This window comes from Carettochelys insculpta, chromosome 17 (assembly GCF_033958435.1).
Source record: "Carettochelys insculpta isolate YL-2023 chromosome 17, ASM3395843v1, whole genome shotgun sequence".
Lineage (NCBI taxonomy): Eukaryota > Metazoa > Chordata > Testudines > Carettochelyidae > Carettochelys > Carettochelys insculpta.
Genome location: NC_134153.1, coordinates 20,540,342 through 20,549,996, shown reverse-complemented (window position 1 = coordinate 20,549,996; position 9,655 = coordinate 20,540,342). Strand labels below are relative to the sequence as shown.

The 9,655-nt window shown below is 43.6% G+C and overlaps 1 long non-coding RNA gene across 6 annotated transcripts in view; it reads left to right on the top strand.

Moving 5' to 3' along the window:
• Positions 1-278: 278 nt before the first annotated feature.
• The window catches only part of LOC142022198 (uncharacterized), a 137,269-nt gene continuing 127,892 nt past the window's right edge, over positions 279-9,655 (top strand). For 5 of the 6 annotated variants that reach the window (XR_012647881.1, XR_012647880.1, XR_012647882.1 and 2 more), the window contains exon 1: positions 279-404. This is a non-coding gene — a long non-coding RNA (uncharacterized LOC142022198). The remainder of the gene's footprint in view (positions 405-9,655) is intronic. The other variant, XR_012647879.1, reaches the window with a different exon arrangement.

Genomic DNA, 9,655 nt, shown 5'->3' with positions numbered 1-9,655 from the left:
CTCCATTTTATGAGAGAAATTCCTGTGTGAGCCAGGGAAATAAATTATTTCTGGACACAATAAATAATTGGCTGTTTCTAGCTAATATCAAAAGAGTCCCAAAGCAATTCTTTGCAGAGGAGCTGACATATAGGATACTGCAATTGTGTATGTGCTTGGAGTAGAAGAACCTAATAGATACATTTTTCCTCTCAGTGAATGACATGCCTGCTGAAATCAAAAAGGTGCTGCCTGTCAATCTCTCCTTCCCAGGCTGGTTTTGGCTCTCCCAGCTGTCTCTAGAATAGCACAGAAGTGACTGCTGCATTTCAAAGAGAAAACAGACAGATTGTTGCTTGTGTGCATGGACCATGAAGGGAAACAGCAGACTGAAATTAATTGAAGGGGGAAAAAGAAACCATTTGGTAAGTAACATAGTGATAGAAACCACTTTATTTAATAATTCCACAATGAAATGGGTCACAGCACCTGGTGAATAGAAAACAAAAACTCTTATAAGTGTAGCAAAGAATTTTAGGCTGGAGTATGCAGGGTCCAAAATGTGTTCCTTTCTGTTTTGCCCACCTGGTGGGATGCTATGGACACTTTGCAGGAAGTCCCCAACTTACGGATGGGTTGTGGACCAAAAGTTCATTTGTAAGTTGGTTGTTTGGAACAAAGAACGCATTTTCCCATAGAAACAATGTTATAACAGATAGTTAGCTTCCTAGGCTAGCCAACAAAAGCCAATTTAACGCATAATGTTGCTGAAATGCTGTATGTTTGCAATGGAAATATTGTACCTAGTTTCTTTATTTCATCTTGAGTGCTGGTGCTTGAGGAGAAGGCAGGTTTAATTAGAGGAAGTAAGTGGGTACATGGAGATTCTGAATGGAACTTCTGGATTTTTTCCTGGCCAGCAAACAGCCCCCACCTACGACTGCACTGAACACCCACTCACCAGTACGCGTGAGAGCAGGCTGGAGGATTCTGGAGGAGCAGCTGGTGGCTGTAGAGAAGCCGTGTTTGCCCTTTCAGAGCACCACATCTCTCCAGCCACTGGCTGTTCAGCTGCCCCCTGCTCCTCTGGAGTCCTCCGGCCAGCACTTGCGCTGCTTGGCACTATTTGTGCCTCTTGCCTGCTCCCCTGAGGCTGCAGATGAGCTCTTGTTTATGTGTGCATCTCTTTGTAAGTTGGATGTTCGTAACTCAGGGAGTGCTGGTACTTTGAACACGTTAATTCTACCTGTTTCCATTTCTTCCACATTCCAAGCATGCTTCCTAATTTCTGTAGTCCGTCCTTATTGTCTAGGTAGGAAGAGAATGGGGAGAAATCTTGCAAATAGCCAAGAGCTGACAGAAGGATAATATCACTTACAAATACTTCCCCAGGGAAAAAGAACACAATCCACTCTAAAGTTAAGAAATCTCAGTTCCCCCTTTGGTTCCTTCATGAAGTCTGGCTTGGCATTGAGGGCCATCATTTTGAAGTTTGACCTGGCTACTGGAACAAAATGGACAATTGCATGCTGGCCACTGAAGCCTTCATGGGACATAAATTGATTGGAAGGCTGATGTTTGCTGCAGGCTAACCTCTATCGCTCCTAGCATAATCGTTTCTGGGCCAAACTTTCGCTATCTCTGTAATAACACAGGTGAATGGCAGTACCAGGGACAGCTGCAAATGATTAGTCTCATCTCAGCAATAAGAAGTTAATAGGTGTACTTAACAGCAAGTCATGCTGCATCTGTGCCTGACACACTTCCTAGTTTTATCCTGAACACCTGCCTCGTATGGAACAGCTAAGTAGTTATGGGAGCAATAACAAATAAGGCAAGGACCTTCATTGCAGATTAATGAGCAGGGGGACAAGTCTTTAAATATGCCACTGCTAGGAGAAATATGTGGTACTTCAGCTTAGAAAAGAGGAGACTAAGGAGGGATATGATAGAGGTATGTAAAATTATGAGTGGTGTGGAGAAAATGATTGAGGAAAAATTATTTACTTGTTCTCATAATATCAAAACTAGAGGACACCAAATGAAATTAATGGGCAGCAGGTTTAAAACAAATAAAAGGAAGTTCTTCAGACAGTGCACAGTCAACCTGTGGAACTCCATGCCAGAGGAGGCTGTGAAGGCTAGGACTATAACAGGGTTTAAAAAGGAGTTAGATAAATTCATAGAGGTTAGGTCCATTAATGGCTATTAACCAGGATGAGTAAGGAATGGTGTTCCTAGCCTCTGTCAGAAGCTGGAGATGGATGGCAGGAGAGAGACTGCTTGATCGATACCTCATAGGTCCACTGCCTCTGGGGTAGCTGTATTGGCCAGTGTCGGCAGATAGGATATGGGGCTGGATGGACCTTTCGTCTGACCCATTATGGCTATTCTTATCTTCTTCCTCTTCTATAAACAAAAAAAAAAATACAGTCTTTTACCTTCTTATGAAGAATGCTGCAGGGAGACAGAGACTGAAAGATGCTAGAAGGATGTTGCCCTACAGGAATTATGTTTCCTACAATAATAGCTAGACATAAAATGGCCGTGTCTACACTAGCCCCAAACTTCGAAATGGCCACGCAAATGGCCATTTCGCAATTTACTAATGAAGCGCTGGAATGCATATTCAGCGCTTCATCAGCATGCGGCCGACTGCGGCACTTCGAAATTGACGCGCCTCGCCGCTGCGCGTCTCGTCCCGACGGGGCTCCTTTTCGAAAGGACCCCGCCTACTTCGAAGGACTTTCGAAAAGGAGCCCCGTCGGGACGAGACGCGCAGCGGCGAGGCGCGTCAATTTCGAAGTGCCGCGGCCGCCTGCATGCTGATGAAGCGCTGAATATGCATTCCAGCGCTTCATTAGTAAACTGCGAAATGGCCATTTGCGTGGCCATTGAAGTTTGGGGCTCATGTAGACGTAGCCAATATGTAGCAATTTCTGAAGGGCTATACTAGCTTACACAGAGGATTTTGGTTATCTTTGTTTCATTGTAAGAACTCGGTTCTGGCTTCATTCAAAAGTATTGTGCAAACCTAAACGGAGATTACAGGGTGGTCTCCTTCACACCTGAGTAGACAGAGTTAAGAACCTGAAACATATTTAGGCATATTTACTTAAGTGGAATTATTTTAGAGGTGCTGAATATTACTCATTTCCATTGACTTCTGGACTTGAAAATGGAAGACACACACATGAGTTCTTTGAGAACTGTGCGTTTTCAGTGCCTCTGAAAATGAGGCTGCTTTTATTTAGGTGCCTAACTACGCATGTAAGTGTTTAACTAAGATGGGGAAAATGTGGATCTGGAATTAAAATTCCATAGCTCAAGAACATTTAGTTTTAGCAGCTAACGTGGCAGGATATGGTTGTAAATTTCAGATGTGGATTTCATGTTGGTGTAGCTCAGCTATGAGGTTCTAGCTTGGGTGCATTTCTCCTCCCTAGGTCTGGCCCCATCAAAGTCAGTGCAATGTTTATCTATTTCTGTGCTAAGTCTCTTGATGAGTTACCCAGATTGCTCTTGAATTTGGTTCAGCAATACGGCTCTTCATTTAATTTTTTTGAATGGGAAAAGATAGGGTGCTCCTTCAGTGCCTTTAGTGATCATCTGACTTTTCTTATCTTTGTAAATTTCAAAACATAAACATCAGTGACACGTTTAAATCTCTGCTAATTAGTTGCAGTTCAGTTAATGTATGTATTCCTCTAGCAATTAACAGATGTACATCAGTGCCAGTGTCAAAAACTGGAAAGGAGCCAGTCTGGGGCTTATTATCCCACCAGAAATCCTTGGTTGCTAATCACTGCTTGATAAAGATTAGACAGTTCCCTGCTGATGCTTGACTATTAAATTCCATTTATACTGTTGCCCCATAAATACTATAAATTCTCTTTCATTAGTGCACTGCTCAGAAAACCCTTTGAAAATGGAAGTTTCATTTGAGGATGACTGAACAAAATGAAATTTAATTAGACCAGAAGACCCCTAAACCGCCATTGCTTCTTAGCATGTAGTAACTCTGCAGTAACTCTTTTGAGGCAGTTCTGCTACAGTGTTTCAAAATAAATGTGTCGTATTAAATCAGTAGGGCATAGTGAGCTGGGACACACAATGGCTTTGGTCTAAAGGCCATAGATTTACAGATATCCCAATTCTCTTTATCGATTTTTAAGATGAATTGCACCCATTCTATGCTGCTCCTGTGCAAAACAATCAGTTTTCCAAAACAAGATGCTCCATTGAAAGTCAGTTTTCCAGCTGGAGAAATTATGTCTGTGTTTTTGCACACAATTAATGTGAGAAGCATTAGAAATTTAGAACTGAAAGACATTGATCCAGAATTTGAAGGGTTATGTTCTTCTGAGTTCATTATAGATAGGTGAATTACAGTACCTGGATACTCCTCCTTTCTTGTTGGGTAGATGGGTTTCTATTAGGAGCAATATATTGTGTTGTTTGATAATTTGATTGGTGAATGAGCTTGCAAAGACCAACTTGAAAGCCTGCCTGTCCTTTTATCCATCCATTTGTACATCAGCCCTAAAAGCTGGGTGGTTGGCAAGAAATAACCTTTGAGGATCTTGTGTGTAGGACATCTTGCCTAATGATCTGTGTCATTGGTAAGACTGACTGTCCTTAGGGTTACCTTACGGCTGATGTTATGAATGATCATCATAGTCAGGGAGAAGAACTGCTAATGCTCTAAAACATCTTGCAGAACACATGGATTCTTAATAATGCTGGTAATCTTTAAGTAGTATTCTTGAAGTATTATTCTTTTTTTTCTGCCTTTCCATCCCTTATTCCATCTTATTCACTCTCCAAGCTTCCTACAATTTTCTTAGATCCCCTCTCCCACTTTTACCTCTTTGTTAGCGTCTAATTGATTTTAAAATGTCCTACATTTGGTCTCAATCAGCCAATCTTAGTGGGTGGGGGACAAAGAGGGTAGTTGGCCTGGAGCCCAGTGATTCAAAGGGGCCTGGGTCTCCCAGCCATCACTGATGCTACAGCAGCAGTGATGGTGGCCAGAGCTGTAGGTCCTTTAAATTGCTGCTGGAGCACTGCTCTGCTCAGCTCCAAAGGCGGAGGGCATCCAGCACTGCAGTCTGGGCAGTGCTGAGGGCCAGCTGCCCCCAGCCCCACCCATTCCACCTGAGGCCCCACCCATTCCAGGGGTGCAGAGCCAGCCCCCCTCTACACACACCAGGCCTGTGGGCCTACGGAAGCTCTTGGGCCCCGATGACACACATTTTCATTTCTCTGAAGGCAGCATTTATTTGTTCTTTCACTGGGTCTTTTGTCAATGTGCTGCTAAAGCTCTCTAACTGCACCCGCTGTGCTAGTGACTATGACAGAAGGTCCACACTGGGAAATTATAGGCATGAACTTCAGGCTGGGGAAAATGCATAGGCCAGTAAATGTAAATATTACTAACTGTATCATACCTCCAGATGCTATTCTCCTTGGGTGACTATCCGTCCCATGTTATTTTTTAAAAGGGACTAATTGTCCCGTATTTGGGCCCTCCCCTGCTGACCTTTTCCACCAGCAGTCACTTCCCCAAGCCTCAGGGAAGCCGGGGGAGTGTGGGCAGCTGCCACCTCCCTGCTGCTTTCCCAGGGCTCTCGGGGAGTGCTGGTAGCTGCTGCTACCATGGGCTCCCCGGGAGTACCAGTGGCTGTCATCTCCTTTCCCAGGTCTCTGGGGAATGGTGGAGCTGGGAGGAGCCATATTTGGGACAGGGAGATACGATCACTTTATACACCCCTCTACCAGTCAGAAAGTTCATCTGCCACACTGCTAGTGCTGCTTATTAGCAACATTGAGGCCAACAACACACCTGCTTATTTCAACCTGCAGGAAGGCTACTCATTACTCATAAAAGAACTTACTGGGAGCATCTACACTAGGAACTAACTTGGAAGTTATAAATTTGTACTTAGCTACAGTTAGGCACAACATCGAAGTAGCCAGCAGAGAGTCTACACACCTTTTCCCTTACTTCGAAGTTAACTTCAAAGGAGGGAGCCCAACTTCAAAGTCGTTACTCCATTCCCGGGAATAGAGTAGCAGAGCCAGAGTGTGTGTAGATGCTCAACTTTGAAGTTGCTTACTTCAAAGTTGTACTTCAAAGTAAGCAACTTTGAAGTTATTTTTATTGCGTAGACACAGCCAATGGCTATATGTTTGTGATTTAAGAAATCTGAAGCCATGGAGCCATAGAATCAAAGAGCCTGGGGACACCTACACAATCTGGTCTCCCACACAGGGGTGTTTGAATGTTTGTATTACCTTGATATTTGGAATTACAGGTGAACTTTTCACATCCAGCAATCTCTTGTCCAGCAACATCCGGCATGATTTGATTTAGCTGGATGACCATTTATCATGGATGTGGCCAAATTTTCCATGGCTCTATTTTGTTTACAGCCACAAGTCCTGGCTCTCAGTGTTCTGTGCTGTTATTTAGCTGTAATTTGCCTCAGACATCTTCTAAGAGTCCAGTAAACAGTGGAAGTGTTGGTAATGCTACTAGACAATATTGATGTCCTGTGGTCCGAAAAATTTCAGCACTGGTCAGGTTCCAAGGGTGCCAGATTAGAGAGGTTCATCCTGTACATAGAAGTCATGTTTAAAAACGGCAAAGGTAAGGTGGGTAGTTGAACTACACGAGTGCGGTAACTATGTGTACAGGTATGTCCAGATAAGTAGCTTATTCAAGAAGTCTCTTCTGTCTCTGTCTTCCATTGAGAGTCAGGTAGAAGATGATTCAGCCCCACAGAATGACTGACTGTCTCTAGCACAAGAAAGGTGAACTCAGTGGAGATGCAGGTATTCTGTGCACCAAACTGTAAAAAAGTTGTCCTTGAAATTGTGTGGTACGCTGACTGGATCTTCAGATTTGTCCCATAAGAAATGTTATTTTGCAAGCTTATTATTAAAGTGATGTCAGAATTTCAAGGACTGCAGCTTCCTGTTTGAGGCTGCAATGTCAGAAGATAGACAGCTGTATGGAATGAACTGAGAAAACCCCATACTAATCTTGTCCTGCATTGCCCCATTGCATTGATCCAAGAATTCTTTCTGGAGCAAACTTCCATATCATTAACCCCCTGCTGCCATCTTCTGTGGTTGTGAACTGGGCATCAAATAGAAAATGAAATTTCGTTCTGCCTTTTCCTCTGGCACATGATAGTCCTCTCCACCCTTCTTGAAATGAGTTCTGGGCAAGTGGCTGAAATGAAAGAACTGTTTTGTTGCCAACATCTGGAATGCGTTACACCCACAAATGTCTGGAGCAAGTGAGCGTCATTAAAGTCTAAACTACCCAAAAATAGCCTCTTGCAGATTCTTCCCTATCCATGTCTTCAGCAGCTACAAATTTCTAGCAGTGCAGCTTTATCACTCAGAGTGTTACAAGTCCTTTGAAACCTGCCATTTTGATAGAATTTGTCCACCTTCAGTAGAAACAGAACAGTTCTGATTGGCGATATCTCCTACAGGTATTAGAAATATAAAAAGACTTATTGTTTTACCCAGTCTCTTACCTACTATAACAACAAGAAGTGCTGTGGCACCTTATAGACTATGCTCCAAAAGTCTGTTAGTCTATAAAATGCCACGAGACTTCTCGTTGTTTTTGCGGATACAGGCTAATGTGGCTACGATACTTGTCTCTTACTTACTGTAAGAGTTCTTGTGTTTGGTGCAGTCTAGTGCTGGTATGAGATAGGAACCAGACTGAAATATCTATCCACCATGTTGTAATACATCAGTAGCCATCTGGGTCTGCTGCACACTATGGCAGACTGACCTTCACATTGTAGAAGGAATAGAATTCTCATTCTTCTGTGCCCAGAACCCAAACACCTGTCAGTTGAACTCAGTGAGGCCGATAGGCACGACAGGCTCTGGGGCAAGGTGAGGGAAGGGGCAGTGCCAAGGGCGGAAGTGGGGAGGCTTAAGGCAGTCAGGCCTTAGTGCTGCTCAGACTGTAGTTCTGCTCCACAATCTGAAGAAGTGGGTCTTTCCCATGAAAGCTCATTACCTAATAAATACAATTGTTAGTCTTTAAGTTGCTTCAGGGCTACTTCTTCTGCTTTACCAGCATGTAGCCTACCACAAAAGTAATAAATCATTTTGCTTTATTAAAACTCTATAATTGTTAATGGTAGTATCAGGAATAAGAGTGCTGCTCTGAGAACTGTAGAATACGCTAACAGGATCTCAGTATCCACTACACTTGGTGACAGTGGCAGATAGTGACAATGGAGCATCACGTACCAGTGCCTTGTAATAACAATGCTGCAAGTGGACAGTCCCATTAAGGTCTGGCAGTCAGCTGGCATATTTCACATTAGGAGGCTAAACCTGTGCAATTGTATTTTTCCAATCAGTTTTTAACCCTGTTCTTGTTCTGTGGGGATAAGGGGACAAAAGAGCAATTGAAAATTGTATCCTTCTTTCTACACGTAGCTCTTAAAAGCCCATGATGGTTTGTGCTAGAAACGCCAGAAAATTGTTGAATAATAGATAGCCTTTCCCTGCCACTCAGCAATAATGTCAGTTCTCTGTGCAGAATCATGACCTCGTGTTTGATGTGTCTGCTACATACATGTCTAATTGACTAACTAACTAGGAAGAAATGGGTGTTCTGACTTTCCTGGCTGATGGCTACATCTACACAACAGCCTGATTTTAAAAAAATAGTTATTTCTAAATAGCCATTTTGAAATAGCTTACTTTGAACAAATACAACCAGACACAATATGCATTTCAAAATAGCACCCAGCTATTTCAAACAAGCATTTCTGGTTCCGTAGCATCATTTTGAAATAGTGCCATTGGAGCCCATTATGGCCTATTTTGAAACAGGCATTATTCCTAAGGGAATTATGTTTACCGGAATCAAAATAACGCACCTATTATTTTGAATTTAATTTCAAAATAGTGTGTGTGTCATTTAGGCACTGCCAAATTTATTTTGAAATAACTGCATTTATTTCAAGATAACATGGCTGTGTATATACCTAGCTTTTTATATGGATGATAGGAGCTGCGTCTACACGTGCACGCTACTTCGAAGTAGTGGCACCAACTTCGACGTTAGGCGGTGAGACGTCAAAGTCGCTAACCTCATGAGGAGATAGGAATAGCGCCCTACTTCGACGTTCAACGTCGAAGTAGGGACCGTGTAGACGATCCGCGTCCCGCAACGTCGAAATTGCTGGGTCCTCCATGGCGGCCATCAGCTGGGGGGTTGAGAGATGCTCTCTCTCCAGCCCCTGCGGGGCTCTATGGTCACCATGGGCAGCAGCCCTTAGCCCAGGGCTTCTGGCTGCTTCTGCGGCAGCTGGGGATCTATGCTGCAGGCACAGGGTCTGCAACCAGTTGTCAGCTCTGTGTATCTTGTGTTGTTTAGTGCAACTGTGTCTGGGAGGGGCCCTTTAAGGGAGCGGCTGGCTGTTGAGTCCGCCCTGTGACCCTGTCTGCAGCTGTGCCTGGCATCCCTATTTCGATGTGTGCTACTTTGATGTGTAGACGTTCCCTCGCTGCGCCTATTTCGATGTTGGGCTGAGCAACGTCGAAGTTGAACATCGACGTTGCCAGCCCTGGAGGACGTGTAGACGTTATTCATCGAAATAGCCTATTTCGATGTCGCAACATCGAA